Consider the following 17,500-nt stretch of genomic DNA (forward strand, 5'->3'; position numbering starts at 1 on the left):
CAGCTGGATTGACTGTGGGCTGACTGCCTGCCGCGCAGTGAGGACTCGAACCCGTGCACTTGAACCTAGGCGGCCCCATGAATGCGTCATGGTCAAAGAACGCTAACCGCTCTACCACATGAGTCTATATCTATCTATCTATCTATCTATCTATCTATATATCTATACATATGAACGCTTAACTTCAGTATCAAGTCTTACGGTCAAAAAGGTTGGAAATCACACGTAATTTAGAGCACAAATTAACCCTTGTTGTGAGTCTTGGGTTCTTAATCTGCTGACGGAGTGGTTTAGCCTTATGTTGGCCAGCGGTGCCCACCACCTTCGTGGTGGTGATCGTGGTGGGTTGGTTGTGATTGTGGTGGGTTGGTTGTGATCGTGGTGGGTGGTTGTGATTGTGGTGGGTTGGTTGTGATTGTGGTGGGTGATTGTCGTTGTGAGTGTGGTGGGTGTTTTTGGTTGTGGTGGGTGGTTGTGATTGTGGCCGAGTGTTGTGGTTTTGAGTGTGGTGGGTGTATGTGGTTGTGATTGTGGTGGGTGTTTGTGGTTGTGGTGGGTGGTTGTGATTGTGGCCGAGTGTTGTGGTTGTTATTGTGGTGGGTGTATGTGGTTTTGATTGTGGTCGGTGTATGTGGTTGTTATTGTGGTGGGTGTATGTGGTTGTTATTGTGGTGGGTGTATGTGGTTGTTATTGTGGTTGGTGTATGTGGTTGTTATTGTGGTGGGTGTATGTGTTTGTATTGTGGTGGTGTATGTGGTTTTTTATTGTGGGGTGTATGTGGGTTTTTATTGCGGTGTGTGTTTGTATTTGTGATGTGGTGGGTGTCCTTGGTTCTGATTGTGGTCTGTGGTTGTAATTGTGGTGGGTGTTTGTGGTACTGACTGGAGTGGGTGGTTGTGATTGTGGTGGGTAGTCTTTGGTTGTGATTGTGGTGGGGTAGTATGTGGTTGTGATTGTGGTGGGGTAGTTTGTGGTTGTGATTGTGGTGGGGTATTGTAGTTGTTTGTATGTGGTTGGGGTATATGTGGTTGTGATTGTGTTGGGGGGTAGTATGTGGTTGTGATGGTGGTGGGTATATGTGTATGGGTGATATGTGGTTGTGATGTGGTGGTAGTAGTGGTTGTGATGTGGGGGTAGTATGTGGTTGTGATGTGTGGGGTAGTATGTGTGTGTTGTGGGGTGTATTGGTTGATGATTGTGGTGGTAAGTGTTTGTGAGGGTTGGGGTAGTTTTGTGGTTGTGATTGTGTGGGTAGTTTGTGGTTGTGATTGTGGTGGGGTAGTTTGTGGTTGTGATTGTGGTGGGCTAGTATGTGGTTGTGATTGTGGTGGGGTATTATGTGGTTGTGATTGTGGTGGGGTAGTTTGTGGTTGGATTGTGGTGGGTATTTGTGGTTGTGTTGTGGTGGGGCAGTTTTGTGGTTGTGTTGTTGTTTTGTGGTGTGTGATGTGGTGGGTAGTTGTGTGGTTGTGATTGTGGTGGGGTAGTTTGTGGTTGTGATTGTGGTTGGGGTAGTTTGGGATACTGGAATTATATCTTTTCCTCATCTCACCCCATTTTCTCTCTCTCTTTTCGTCTTGTAAACTTCCCACTCACACACACTTGTACATTTAAGTACAATTAAAGTACATTAAAGTACATTTAAGTACATTTAAGGACAGATAACACCAGACCTGATGGTCTGTATGTGTATTTGTATGTATGTATGTATGTGTGTATATGTGTGTGTATGTGTATATGTGTGTGTGTGTGTGTGTGTGTGTGTGTATGTGATCCATATGTAACATTCCCCAGCAGTCACATAACCTTCGTACATATATTTCCATGTGGGATGGACTTACAAAGAGGGAAAAGAAAATAAAAGAAAAAGAAATATAAACACACACGGTGGCCATCTTGCTGGCCTCTTACATTCATACGTGTGTGTGGCAGATGATGATGAAATCCAGCCAGGGGCTAACTCCCTGGACTGAGAGAGAGAGAAGAAGAGAGATGAGAGAGAAGAAGAGAGAGAGAGAGAGAGAGAGAGTGGGAGAGAGAGAGAGAGAGAGAGAGAGAGAGAGAGAGAGAGAGAGAGATAGAGAGAGAGAAAGAGAGAGAGAGAGAGAGAGGGGAAGAGAGATAGAGATGAGTTTATGAGAAAGAGTGAGAGAGAGAAAGAGAGAGATAGAGAGAGAGAGTGAGAGAGAGAGAGAGAGAGAGAGAGAGAGAGAGAGAGAGAGAGAGAGAGAGATAGAAGAGGTGTAGGTTTTGTGTTTTAACCACCGCCAACCCCCCCCCCAACCCCCCCCCCCCTTTGGTTGCCGACCCCATCCCACCCATTCCTCCATTCCTCCCTCCCTCCCTCACCATTCCTGCATTCTTCACCACCTATCCTTCCCATCTCCTCCCTCCTCACCAATTCCTGCTGGCTTTGCCTTCCCTCCCATCCCTCCCTCCCCATTCCTCAGTCTTACCCATCCCTCCCTCCTTAACTCCCTCCCTCACCATTCCTGCAGTCTTACCCATCTCACCTATCCTCCCATCCCTCACCATTTCCTGCAGTTTTACCTATCCCTCCCATCCCCCCTCCCCTCCTCACCATTCCTGCAGTCTACCCATCCTTCCCACCCATCCCCTCCTCACCAATCCTGCAGTCTTACCCATCCCTACCTCCCCATTCCTTGCAGTCTTACCCATCTCACCCATCCCTCCCTCACCATTCCTGCAGTCTCACCCATCCCTCTCCCTCCCTCACCATTCCTGCAGTTTTACACCCAACCCATCCCTACCTCCCATTCCTGAAGTCTTACCCACCCATACCTCCCCATTCCTGAATCTTAAACCATCCCTACTCCCCATTCCTGCAGTCTACCCATACCCTCCCCCATTCCTGCAGTCTGTATTCTTTGTGCAGATATGAGCAGGCAAACACGTGAGATCTGGCCAAACACGCAGAATCCCGTGACCAAACACCTTCCCTCCGTTGACATAGGAATCCAAGTTCATGTGTGTGTGTGTGTGTGTGTGTGTGAAATTCAAATTTAATTTAATATTTTTTCCCGGCCACCCCCTTTGTAGTTTTCCCCCCTCCCCTGTCCCTTTTCCTCTTTTTTTCCTTTTTTTTTTGTCTTTTTTTTTTTTTTCCCCTTTCCCTTTTTCTTCCCAGCCATTCTTTTTTGCCCTTTTTTTTTTTCCCCCCCTTCTTTCCCCACTTTTTCTTTTATTTTTCTTATTTTTTCTCTCTTCTTTTCTTTCTTCTTTCTTCTCCTCTCTCTCTCCCCCTCTCTCTCTCTCTCATCTCTTTCTTTCTTTCTTTTTCTCTCTCTCTCTCCTCTCCCTCCTCTCTCTCTCCTCTCTCTCTCTCTCCTCTCCTCTCTCCTCTCTTTCAACCTCATGGCTGTGTGAAAGTTCAGATGGCAAGGAGGACAGGGTATATCTCGTTTGAGCACCCGGATTTTTTTTCAGCCTATCCTCAAGATAGAATAGAATAGATAGATAATAGAATAGAGAGAGAGAGAAGAGAGAGAGAGAGAGAGAGAAGGTATTATATATATATATATATTATATATATTATATATATATATATATATTTATATCGGAGGCAACAAGTGTAATGATCTTGTTGTGTTGATTTATATATATATAAATATATATCTATATATATATATAATATATTAATATAATATATATATATATATATCCCCCCACAGTTGTATTTATTCTCTACATAACGTATGTACTTCCCCCCCTCCCCCCCTCCTTCCAACTTGTGACACATACCAAGCGCGATGGATGGATGGGCGGCGGGAGAAGGGAAAAAAAAGAAAATGTATATATATATATAATATAATATATATATATATAATATATCTTCAGTGTCTCAATTTTTTCTTTTTATCGGTTAAACCTTCAAAAAATAGTTTTTATTTTTTCTTTTTTTCCAAAACTGTATTTCACGTGGTTTTTTTCTATTTTTTCTTTTTGGTTGGTCTGTATTCCTTTTTTTATTTTTTTTTTTGTTTTATTTTTTTTTTTTGGAGGAATTCCCCAAACCGTGGAGTTGTCTGACACAAGAGGAAGAGGATTTTATTCTCTCCTCTCTCTCTCTCCTCTCTCTCTCTCCCTCTTCTCCCTCCCCCCCTCTCTCTCTCTCTCTTCTTTCGCTGTCTTGTCTGTCTGTCTTTCCCGTCCCCTTTTTCTCTCTCTCTCTCTCTTCTCTCCCCCTCTCTCTCTCTCTCTCTCCTCTGTCTTTCTGTCTCTTCCTGTCTCCATCTCCTCTCTGTCTTTCTGTCGTTGTCTGTCTGTCTCCTCTCTCTCTCTCTCTCTCTCTCTCTCTCTTCCTTCTCTCCTCTCTGTCTGCGTTGTTCTGTCTGTCTGTCTCACTCTTCTCTCTCTCTCATCTCCCTCCTCATCTTCTCTCTCCTCTCAATCTCTCTCTCTCTTCTCTTCTTCTGTCTGTCTGTCTCGTCTCTCTCTCTCTCTCATCTCTGTCTTTCTGTCGTTCTGTCTGTCTCTCTCTCCTCTCTCTCTCCTCCTATCTCTCCTCTCTCTCTCTCTCTCTCTCTCTCTCTCTGTCCTGGTCTGTCTGTCTGTCTGTCTTGTCTCTCTCTCTCCTCTTCTCATCTCTCTCTCTCTACTCTCTCTCTCTCTCTCCTGTCTGTCGTCTTCCTGTCTCTCTCCTCTCTCCTCTCTCTCTCTCATCTACTTCTTCTCCTCTCTCTCTCCTCTCTCTCTCTCTCCCGGGTCCCAAATATTTTCGCAACCGCCGAGGACATGGGCCAAATGTATATTGTTTACATCTCGAATATTTGCCTTGGAGGGAAGGAAGGAAGGGAGGGGGGTGCTTAGGGGTTGGGGGTTCTTGCGTGGGTGTAGGGGTTGGCGGGGGGAGCAGGTCGTACCGTCGTGCCAAGGTCGTCGTACGTCGTGCTCAGGGTCGTGTACCGTCGTGCTCAGAATTGCACCGTCGTACGTCGTGCTCAAGGGTCGTGTACCGTCGTGCTCAGGGTCCCTGTCGTCTGCTCAGGGTCGTATCCGTCCGGCTCAGGTCGTGTACCGTCGTGCTCAAGGGTCGTATACCGTCGGCCAGGGGTCGTGTACCGTCGTGCTCAAGGGTCGTGTACGTCGTGCTCAGGGTCGTGTACCGTCGTGCTCAAGGTAGTGTACCGTCGTGCTCAAGGGTCGTGTACCGCGTGCTCAAGGGTCGTGTACCGTCGTGTCAAGGATCATGTACCCGTGCTCAGGGTTGAGTACCGTCGTGCTCAAGGGTCGTTAGTATCGTCGCCAGGGTCCGTGTACGTCGTGCTAAGGTCGTGTACCGTCGTGCTCAAGGTCCGTGTACCGTCGTGTTCAAGGGTCGTGGTACCGTCGTGCTCAGGGTCGTGTACCGTCGTGCTCAAGTGGTCGTGTACCGTCGTGTTCAAGGGTCGTGTACCGTCGTGCTCAAGGGTCGTGTACCGTCGTTGCTCAAGGTCGTGTTACCGTCGTGGTCAAGGATCATGTACCGCGTGCTCAAGGGTCGTGTACCGGTGCAGGGTCGTGTACTCGTGCTCAAGGGTCGTGTACCGTCGTGCTCAAGGTCGTGTACCGTCGTGCTCAAGGTCTGTACCCGTCGTGCTCAAGGTCGTGTTACCGTCGTGCTCAAGGGTCACGTGTTCGTCGTGCTCAAGGGTCGTGTACCGTCGTGCTCAAGGGTCGTGTACCGTCGTGGCCACGAGTCGCACGTCGTGCTCAAGGATCGTACCGTCGTGCTCAAGGATCGTACCGTCGTACCCTACGGCGTGTACCTGGGCCTTGTGCGTCGTGTTGGGGGGAGTGGGGGGGGGGGGGTTTGGTCCGTCGCGCCCAAACACGACACAATGCCTGGTTTGCCAAGGGGCCCAAATAACTTCTCGAATAATTTAATCATTGAAGGTGGTCGAGTCAATTGCCCATTTTTTTTTTTATTGTCACGTCGTAGGAGAGGTAACTATAATGTCGTTACTGAGAATGGAAAACAAAGGAATGTTGGACAATTAAAAATATATATATATATATATATATATATATATATATATATATATATATATATATATATATTATACCCTACCCTAACCCAGGTAACCCCTTTTATGGGCCCAAACCCAAAACCCTAAACCCCTTAAGGTGGATGATGAACAGCTGGATTGACTGTGGGCTCTGCCTGCCCGCAGTGAGGACTCGAACCCGTGCACTTGAACCTAGGGGCCCCATGAATGCGTCATGGTCAAAGAACGCTAACCGCCTACCACATGAGTCTATATCTATCAAAATCTATCTAATCTAATCAATCTATAATATGAACGCTTAACTTCAAGTACAAGTTCTTACGGTCAAAAATTTGGAAATCACACGTAATTTAGAGCACAAATTAACCCTTGTTGTGAGTCTTGGGTTCTTAATCTGCTGACGGAGTGGTTTAGCCTTATGTTGGCCAGCGGTGCCCACCACCTTCGTGGTGGTGATCGTGGTGGGTTGGTTGTGATTGTGGTTGGGTTGGTTTGTGTTTGTGGTGGGTTTGGTTTGTTTGTGGGGGGTTTTGGTTGTGATTGTGGTGGTATTGTTCTTTTGTGAGTGGGGTGGGTGTTTGTGGTTGTGGTGGGTGGTTGTGATTGTGGCCGAGTGTTGTGGTTTTGAGTGTGGTGGGTGTATGTGGTTGTGATTGTGGTGGGTGTTTGTGGTTGTGGTGGGTGGTTGTGATTGTGGCCGAGTGTTGTGGTTGTAATTGTGGTGGGTGTATGTGGTTGTGATTGTGGTCGGTGTATGTGGTTGTTATTGTGGTGGGTGTATGTGGTTGTTATTGTGGTGGGTGTATGTGGTTGTTATTGTGGTTGGTGTATGTGGTTGTTATTGTGGTGGGTGTATGTGGTTGTTATTGTGGTGGGTGTATGTGGTTGTTATTGTGGTGGGTGTATGTGGTTGTTATTGCGGTGGGTGTTTGTATTTGTGATGTGGTGGGTGTCCTTGGTTCTGATTGTGGTCTGTGGTTGTAATTGTGGTGGGTGTTTGTGGTACTGACTGGAGTGGGTGGTTGTGTTGTGGGGTAGTCTTTGGTTGTGATTGTGGTGGGGTAGTATGTGGTTGTGATTGTGGTGGGGTAGTTTGTGGTTGTGATTGTGGTGGGGGTAGTTTGTAGTTGTGTTGTGATTGTGGTTGGGGTAGTATGTGGTTGTGATTGTGTTGGGGTAGTATGTGGTTGTGATTGTGGTGGGGTAGTATGTGGTTGTGATTGTGGTGGGGTAGTATGTGGTTGTGATTGTGGTGGGTAGTATGTGGTTGTGATTGTGGTGGGGTAGTATGTGGTTGTGATTGTGGTGGGGTAGTATGTGGTTGTGATTGTGGTGGGGTAATTTGTGGTTGTGATTGTGGTGGGGTAGTTTGTGGTTGTGATTGTGGTGGGGTAGTTTGTGGTTGTGATTGTGGTGGGGTAGTTTGTGGTTGTGATTGTGGTGGGCTAGTATGTGGTTGTGATTGTGGTGGGGGAGTTGTGTGGTTGTGATTGTGGTTGGGGTAGTTTGTGGTTGTGATTGTGGTGGGGTAGTTTGTGGTTGTGATTGTGGTGGGGAGTTTGTGGTTGTGTTGGGTGGTAGTTTGTGGTTGTGATTGTGGTGGGGTAGTTTGTGGTTGTGATTGTGGTGGGGTAGTTTGTGGTTGTGATTGTGGTTGGGTAGTTTGGGATACTGGAATTATTCTTTTCCTCATCTCACCCCATTTTCTCTCTCCCTCTTTTCGTTTGAAAAATTTTCCCACTCACACACACTTTTTACCTTTAATACAATTAAAGTACATTAAAGTACTTTAATACTTTTAAGGACTAGATAAAAACCAGACCGATGGTCTGTATGGTGTATTTGTTATGGATTATGATGTGTGGTATATGTGTGTGTATGTGTATATGTGTGTGGTGTGTGTGTGTGTGTGTGTGTTATGTGATCCATATGTAAAAATTCCCCCCGCAGTCACATAACCTTCGTACATATATTCCATGTGGGATGGACTTAAAAAGAGGGAAAAGAAAATAAAAGAAAAAGAAATATAAACACACACGGTGGCCATCTTGCTGGCCTCTTACATTCATACGTGTGTGTGGCAGATGATGATGAAATCCAGCCAGGGGCTAACTCCCTGGTCTGAGAGAGAGAGAGAGAGAGAGAGAGGGGAGAAGAGAGAGAGAGAAGAGAAAAAGAGAGAGAGTGGAGCGAGAGAGAGTAGAAAAAAGAGAGAAAAGAGAAGGAAAAGGGGAGAGAGAGAGAAAGAGAAGGAGAAGAGAGTGGGAGAGAGAGAGAGAGAGTTTGAGTGAGAGAGAGAGTGAGAGAGAGAAAGAGAAGAGAGAGAGAGTGAGAGAGAGAGAGAGAGAGAGAGAGAGAGAGAGAGAGAGAGAGAGAGAGAGAGAGAGAGAGAAGGTGTAGGTTTGTGTTTTACCACCGCCAAGCCCCCCCCCCAACCCCCCCCCCCCTTTGGTTGCCGACCCCATCCCACCCATTCCTCCCATTCCTCCCTCCCTCCCTCACCATTCCTGCATTCTTACCCATTCCTTCCCATCTCTCCCTCCTCACCATTCCTGCTGGCTTTGCCTTCCCTCCCATCCCTCCCTCCCCATTCCTGCAGTCTTACCCATCCCTCCCTCCTTACTCCCTCCCTCACCATTCCTGCAGTCTTACCCATCTCACCTATCCCTCCCATCCCTCACCATTCCTGCAGTTTTACCTATCCCTCCCATCCCTCCCTCCCTTCCTCACCATTCCTTCAGTCTTACCCATTCCTTCCCACCCATCCCTCCTTCACCATTCCTGCAGTCTTACCCATCCCTACCTCCCCCATTCCTGCAGTCTTACCCATCTCACCCATCCCTCCCTCACCATTCCTGCAGTCTCACCCATCCCTCCCTCCCTCACCATTCCTGCAGTTTTACCCAACCCATCCCTACCTCCCCATTCCTGAAGTCTTACCCATCCCTACCTCCCCATTCCTGAAGTCTTAACCATCCCTACCTCCCCATTCCTGCAGTCTTACCCATCCCTCCCCCATTCCTGCAGTCTTGTATTCTTGTGTAGCAGATATGAGCAGGCAAACACGTGGAGTCTGGCCAAACACGCAGATCCCGTGACCAAACACCTTCTCCGTTGACATAGGAATCCAAGTTCATGTGTGTGTGTGTGTGTGTGTGTGTGTGTAGGGCTCCCGGGGGTAAAGCTACGATAGCTAGCTGTAAGCTACGATAGGCTGCTATAAGCTATGATAGCCAGCTATGAGGTAGTATGATAGCCAGCTATAAGGTAGTATGATAGCCAGCTATAAGGTAGTATGATAGCCAGCTATAAGGTAGTATGATAGCCAGCTATAAGGTATGATGATAGCCTGCTATAAGGTATGATGATAGCCAGCTATAAGCTATGATGGCCAGCTATAAGCTGCGATAGTCAGCTATAAGGTATGATAGCCAGCTAGAAGCTATGATAGCCAGCTATAAGGTATGATGATAGCCAGCTATATGATGGCCAGCTAAAAGCTACGATAGTCCGCTAAAAGCTGCGACACCCAGCTATATGCCTCGCCTCCTGCTGCTGTTGCTGCCAAAGCTAAGAGAAAGCTAAGGTCACAGGAAAGGTGTTTGGGGTGGGTGCTGGGGTAGGGGGTTGATGGTGGGGTGGGTGACCCGTTTGAACGCAACGGGAGTACGACCCCTTTTGAACGCAACGGGAGTACGACCCCTTTTGAACGCAACGGGAGTACGACCCCTTTTGAACGCAACGGGAGTGCGACCCCTTTTGAACGCAACGGGAGTGCGACCCCTTTTGAACGCAACGGGAGTGCGACCCCTTTTGAACGCAACGGGAGTACGACCCCTTTTGAACGCAACGGGAGTACGACCCCTTTTGAACGCAACGGGAGTACGACCCCTTTTGAACGCAACGGGAGTATGACCCCTTTTGAACGCAACGGGAGCACGACCCCTTTTGAACGCAACGGGAGCACGACCCCTTTTGAACGCAACGGGAGTACGACCCCTTTTGAACGCAACGGGAGTACGACCCCTTTTGAACGCAACGGGAGTACGACCCCTTTTGAACGCAACGGGAGCACGACCCCTTTTGAACGCAACGGGAGTACGACCCCTTTTGAACGCAACAGGAGTACGACCCCTTTTGAACGCAACGGTGCTGCGAATACGACCCCTTCAGTACGACTGTTACAGTGTATGACCCTTGAGCACCCACGGGACGACACGAGGGGGGGCGAACGACTTAACGACCCTTTGAGCGCAAGACAGTACGATCCTTGAGTGTAATTGCTCGTTGTATCTTGTTATATCGTATATACACTCATCTCATATATGTCCCTTTCCTCTATATTCCTATATCTTCCTACACTCGTATATCCCTCTCCACTTCCCTCATATATCCCTTTGGCTTACACTCATATATCCCTCTCATTTACACTCATAAATCCCTCTCCACTACACTCATATATCCCTCTCCACTACACTCATATACCCCTCTCATTTACACTCATATATCTCTCTCCACTACACTCATATATCCCTCTCCACTACCCTCATATACCCCTCTCATTTACACTCATATATCCCTCTCCACTACACTCATACATCCCTCTCCTCCACACTCATACATCCCTCTCCACTATCCCTCATACATCCCTCTCCACTATCCCTCATACATCCCTCTCCTCCACCCTCATACATCCCTCTCCTCCACCCTCATACATCCCTCTCCTCCACAATCATACATCCCTCTCCTCCACACTCATACATCCCTCTCCTCCACACTCATACATCCCTCTCCACTATCCCTCATACATCCCTCTCCACTATCCCTCATACATCCCTCTCCTCCACCCTCATACATCCCTCTCCTCCACCCTCATACATCCCTCTCCTCCACACTCATACATCCCTCTCCTCCACACTCATACATCCCTCTCCTCCACCCTCATACATCCCTCTCCACTATCCCTCATACATCCCTCTCCTCCACACTCATACATCCCTCTCCCCTCCCCCTCATACATCCCTCTCCACTATCCCTCATACATCCCTCTCCTCCACACTCATACATCCCTCTCCACACTCATACATCCCATACATTTCACCTGTACATTGTATTGCTACAAGACAGCTGTATCAACTTGTCTTTCCCCTTCATAATCCATGGTGGACAATATACCCCTTTCCCCCCCCCAAGAATATTCCACTCCTTTCCCTTCCCCATCCCCTCACCCCTTTCCCATACGCCTCATGTTGTCCCCCCATACACCATATACACACACACATATATAATATATATATATATATATATATATATATATATATATATATACATTCGTGTCTTTCCCCCTATTGTTACCTATTACTGTGTATGATTTCGCGACCTTCGCTTCGCTGGTTGTACATTTGAATGTCCCCTCCTTCCCTCCCCTCCCTCCTTCCCTCCTCCCTTCCCTCCCTTCCCTCCCCTCCCTCCCTCCCTTCCCCCTCCCTCCCTCCCCCCACTCGTCCCGTATCACCCTAGACACGAAGCTACTGACTACTTAATAACCACACACACACACACACACACACACACACACACACACACACCGAGTTATCCAAACAACTTAACTACCACTCGTACCCAATTCCCCAGTTGCTCATTTGACCCGTCTTCTTACACACACACACACACACACACACACACACACACACACACACACCACCCCCACCATCGTTTCAAAACAAAGCACACCCGATGGCCTCTTTTTATATATATTTATATATATATATATTCCTCCATGTTTTGTTTTTTTACTGCCTATTAATTTGTTTGCACTCTCATGTTAACCTTAAATTAACCGGGACCCAATGATGGAGCGATGGCGTTTTATTAACTACCGTTTCGCATGTAGTACCTCCAGCGCTTGCACTCAATTAAACATAATGTCTGTTTGAACAGGCTGGTTCCCTTCCCGACCAGAGACGTGTTTGGCCAGGCGACCACCGCTTGTGTGTGTGTGTGTGTGTGTGTGTGTGTGTGTGTGTGTGTGTCCCTCACCCCCCCCCCCCAGACTGTGGTAGCGATGGTATGTGGTGGTGGTGTGTGTGTGTGGGTGTGTGTTTGTGTGGGGGGGTGGAAGGAGGGATAGAGTGGCCTGGTGTGGTAATTTGGGGGGGTGTAGTGTGGTATTTGAGGTGTGGTGGTTGTGGTTGAAGGAGGGAGTGTGTGTGTGTGTGTGTGTGTGTGTGTGTGTGTGTGTGTGTGTCGAGTGGTCTAGTGTGGTGTTTGAGATGGTTACGCGGTGGTGGCGGTGGGTGTGTGTGTAGTGGTGAAGTGTGGTATTTGAGGTGGTATGTGGTTATTTTTCTCGCACTGAACATATTTTCTTTCATGATTCCAGTCTCTGCGCTGGCTCAGAACAGCGAGGCAAGTAACCTGGTGATGTTCAGCAAAGCAGAAATGCACTTTCTACTCACTTGTTTATATATATATATATATATATATATATATATATATATATATATATATATATCCCACTCATTTCATCCACTCAGATTTCACAACAGTGCAAGTCAACCTTGGAATAACTGGCTTATGTTAACTATCACCATAACCTCCATCTTGACCCAAACCAGGCCATTACCACCCGAGGCTTCATCACGCTTGTTAGGTGTTGTCCAAATTGCTGAAGGGTTGTTGAACTCCCTTGACACGACGTCTTTCAATAGTTCCGTGGGTCAGGTCATGGAATGTCTGTGTTGGTGTTGCGGGTTTAGGGATGTCTGTGTGTTTCTTTCCTTACTCCTCAGTCGTAGTTTGAACCTTCCCAGGTCTTACTGGATAGATAACGACCCTCCCCTCATCTATCTATTTAGGGGCCCTCCCCCCTCCTCCTCCCCTCCTCCTCTTCCCCCTCTTCCTCCCCTCCCCTCTTTTTCCCCCCTTCCAAGAAACTCTATGTTCTACATGATGAAACACTCGAGCGTGTGTGTCTTGAATGGCCTATGGCAATTGGACTGTTCGAGTGAACCTTAACAGTGCGTCAGACGACTCGTAAACTGTAGTTCAGCAATTGGAGGTGGGGTGGGTGGTGGGGGGTAGTTAATGGTGTCATTGGAGTAATTAGTATACAATATGATTAGGGCTAATTCGATTCGCCCGAGAGAATGTGTTCTGAAATGGGTGGAAGGGTGAGGGGTCGTGTGGGGTCGTGGTCGTGTGGTCGTTTGACGGGTGGTTAACTCCTGGTGGACGAGGGTACGACCCTTGAGGACGTTGGTACGACCCTCTGAGGACGACTAAGACCCATGAGGACGATCGTACACGACCCTTGAGTACGACGTGATGGTCCTTGAGCACGACAGTACGACCCTTGAGCACGACGGTACACGACCCTTGAGCACGATGGTACACGACCCTGAGCACGACGGTACACGACCCTTGAGCACGACGGTACACGACCCTTGAGCACGACGGTACACCCTTGAGCACGACGGTACACAAACCCTTGAGCACGACGGTACCGAACCCTTGAGCACGACGTGAATACGCGACCCCTTGAGCACGATGGTACACGACCCTTAAGCACGACGGTACACAACCCTTGAGCACGACGGTACACAACCCTATGAGCACGACGGTACACGACCCTTGAGCACGACGGTACACGACCCTTGAGCACGACGGTACACAACCCTTGAGCACGACGGTACACGACCCTTGAGCACGACGGTACACGACCCTTGAGCTCGGCTGTGTGACCAATTTGCTTTGGTGGAGGAAGAGGGGTGACGTAGAGGGTGTGTGGTGAGGAGGGGGGTGAGGCATGTTATTGGAATGGTGTGTTATGGATGAGTTAAAGGTAGGGGGAAGGTATGAGATAGGGTAGGGGGGGTAGAGGGAGAAGAAAGTACTTACCTACTTACCTACTAATCTACATATCTACTTACCTATCTACCTACCATTACGTGACTGCTAACCTATCTATCTACCTGCCTTCCTACTTACCCATCTACAAGTACGTACCTACTAACCTAACCTATCTACCTGCCTTCCTACTTACCTATCTATCAGTAAGTACGTACTAACCTACTTTCCTACTTACCTGCCTATCAACCTACCTACTAACCCACCTATCTACCTGCCTTCCCTACTTACCTACCTGTCTACCTGCCTTCCCTACTTACCTACCTGTCTACCTGCCTTCCTACTTACCCTACCAATATCTACCTACCTGCCTACCAGTCTACCAGCCAACCTACTTGTCTACCTACCTACCTTCTCATCCTACTAGCATACCTAGCTACCTACCTACCAGCCTGTCTACCTACCACTACCTGCCTACCAGCTTCCCTACCTACCACTACTTGCCTACCAGCCTATCTACCTACCACTATTTGCCTACCTGCCTATCTACCTACCACTCCCTACTTACCAGCCTATCTACCTACCACTACCTACTTACCAGCCTATCTACCTACCACTACCTACCTATTTACCTACCAGTACTTACCCACCTACCTACTAGTACATTACCAACTAATACACTACCTACCATCTCTTACCCAGCTGAACTACCACTCCCAATTACCTCGTTAACGACCGATGTATCGACCTGTCTACCTACCTACAAACATGTCAGCCTACCTACCTACCTATCTACCAGTATCTACGAGTAGATTTTGAGGCTAAGAGGGCCGAATGAGTCGACCCTCTGCTCTCATCACCACCTGGTTTAGAAAATGAGAGAGACGTAGAGTGTGTGAGAGAAGTGAGAGAGAGTGAGAGAGAGAGAGAGAGAGAGAGAGAGGAGAGAGAGAGAGAGAGAGAGAGAGAGAGAGAGAGAGCTGGTTGGGGTTACCAGCAGGTAATATACCTCTTCACCCCACCTGGTCTACCCCATCACAGGTGTGTCCTAACTCTCCCTCCTCCCTCACTCTCCCTCACTCTCCCTCACTCTCTCTCTCTCTCTCTCTCTCTCTCTCTCTCTCTCTCTCGTCCCTTCGCCATCCTTACAGCCTGGACGCTTCCCTCCTGTATTGGCGCACTTATTGTCACAATGGTACACACACACACACATACACACTCTTACAATAAGCTACAGGGTTGTGTATGTGTATTATGTGTGTGTGTGTGTGTATGTGTATTATGTGTATGTGTGTGTGTGTGTGTATGTGTGTGTGTGTGTGTGTGATGAGAAGGACTTGGGAGTGGAGCTCGTGCCTAACCTGTGGCCAGAGTCCCACATTAGGAGAATAGTTAAGGAGACCAACTGTCTGTCTGTCTGTCTGTCTGTCTGTCTGCTGGGCTGGCAAATATCAGAATATTCAGCTTTCAAGTATATGGCTAAGGAAATATTCAGCCAGCTGTTCATAAGGCCAAAACTAGAATATGCTTCTCAAGTTTGGTCATCACCGCAGCTAATGAAGCACAAAGAGCTGATAGAGAAGGTCCAGAGGAGGACAACAAAACTAGAATATGCTTCTCAAGTTTGATCACCGCAGCTAAAGAAGCACAAAGAGCTGATAGAGAAGGTCCAGAGGAGGACAACAAAACTAGAATATGCTTCTCAAGTTTGATCACCACCGCAGCTAAAGCACAAAGAGCTGATAGAGAAGGTCCAGAGGAGGACAACAAAGATGGTGCCTGAATTAAGACAGTTGAGTTACAGGAAAGGGCTAGAGGCTTTAAATTTTATCCACAATGGAAGAGAGAAGAATAAGATGTGACCTGATCACATTATTTTCTTTTTTTCTTAAAAAAGATCTTTGACGTAGACAGTAAACAGTTTTGATTATGAGCCTTCAAAGGCCTTCTGAGGCAAGAAGAGTGTATATATATATGAATATGATTATTACACGAAAGTGCACTTGGGAACGTATCGTGTCTCATCTCCCCCCGTGGACTCGCAGGAATATATATATATATATATATATATATATATATATATATATATATATATATATATATATATATATATATATATCCCTAAGGGATAGGGGAGAAAGAATACTTCCCACGTATTCCCTGCGTGTCGTAGAAGGCGACTAAAAGGGGAGGGAGCGGGGGGCTGGAAATCCTCCCCTCTCATTATTTTTTTTCTAATTTTCCAAAAGAAGGAACAGAGAAGGGGGCCAGGTGAGGATATTCCCTCAAAGGCCCAGTTCTCTGTTCTTAACGCTACCTCGCTAACGCGGGAAATGGCGAATAGTTTGAAAGAAAAGAAAAAAGAAATATATATATATATATCAATCACTGAAGCTGTGCATGTAAAAACCGCATCTATTTCAGCTGAAATTCCCGTTTTGCGTCCTGAAAGGGATTAAATCCCCTCCCTCCCTCCCCCCCCCTCTTGCATTCTTCTGTCAATGAAATGGTTTTCTGACCTTTTTGTAAATAACGTGGTTCTTTATGGATGGTTCTGTTTACATTGCCTCTCGTTTTACAACATCGGGGGGGTGGGGGGGTTCTCGACCCCCCCACCCCCCACCCCCCATAGAGGGAGGGGGGGGAGGGGGGGCATTTGTGTTTGTTTACAAAACCCCGTGATCACATCTGTGTCATACACATCGCATTTATCAGGCCCGGTAAAGCATTTATCAGCCCCGGTAAAGCATTTATCAGCCCCGGTAAAGCATTTAATAGTTTCGTACGTTCGTATTCGTAATTTTTTTTTTTAATGTTTCGATAATGCGTAAATTATTTATTTCCTGTGTGATTGGTTTATGTTTTTTGTTTCAATAAGTTTTTTGTTTTTATTTAATTCCGTGTTTGGAATAACTTATGTTTTCGTAGTAATCTTTCTTTGTTAATTATACGATTATTTTCTTTAATTTTTTTCTTTATCATCGTGTGTTCCTTTATTGTCACGATTTACTACAGTAATGTATACTTGTATTCTTAACTAGATTTATTAAGTAGTTTGGCAAGTTGTCTTTATTGATTTTTATTTCATAGATATTTGTTATCTTTATTGCTCTGATTTGCTTTACTTCATAGATATTTATTAACTTTATTGCTCTGATTTGCTTATTTCATAGATATTTATTAACTTTATTGCTCTTGTTTGCTTTACTTGAGTTTACAAGTTTACGTCTTACAATTATCATAATAGTTTGTATGATTTTGATTTATATATTTTCTTTTTTTTTTTTTTTTAGTTTTGGTTCTTAGATATTTTATGTAAATTTGAATTTTTTTCATCTAATGGTAATTGATAGTAATTAATTACCACCATAAGTCCACACTGATAACTAATTGATAACTGATAACTTAAGAGACTGAGATAATCAATTTATCAACTTTAAAACAACGAATAATTAACAATTTGTATTAGTTATCATGAACATTTATTTATTTTTATTCATTTTTCAGTTTATTTGTTATTTGTTAGAAATATGAAGATAGTGTGTTTGTATGATGTTGTAAGATTTTGTGTTGTGTTATAGGACATAATTTGTGCATGAAATACTTACGTAGAAGTATATTATATAATATATATATATATATA

Source organism: Panulirus ornatus, chromosome 7 (genome assembly GCF_036320965.1).
Source record: "Panulirus ornatus isolate Po-2019 chromosome 7, ASM3632096v1, whole genome shotgun sequence".
Classification (NCBI taxonomy): domain Eukaryota; kingdom Metazoa; phylum Arthropoda; class Malacostraca; order Decapoda; family Palinuridae; genus Panulirus; species Panulirus ornatus.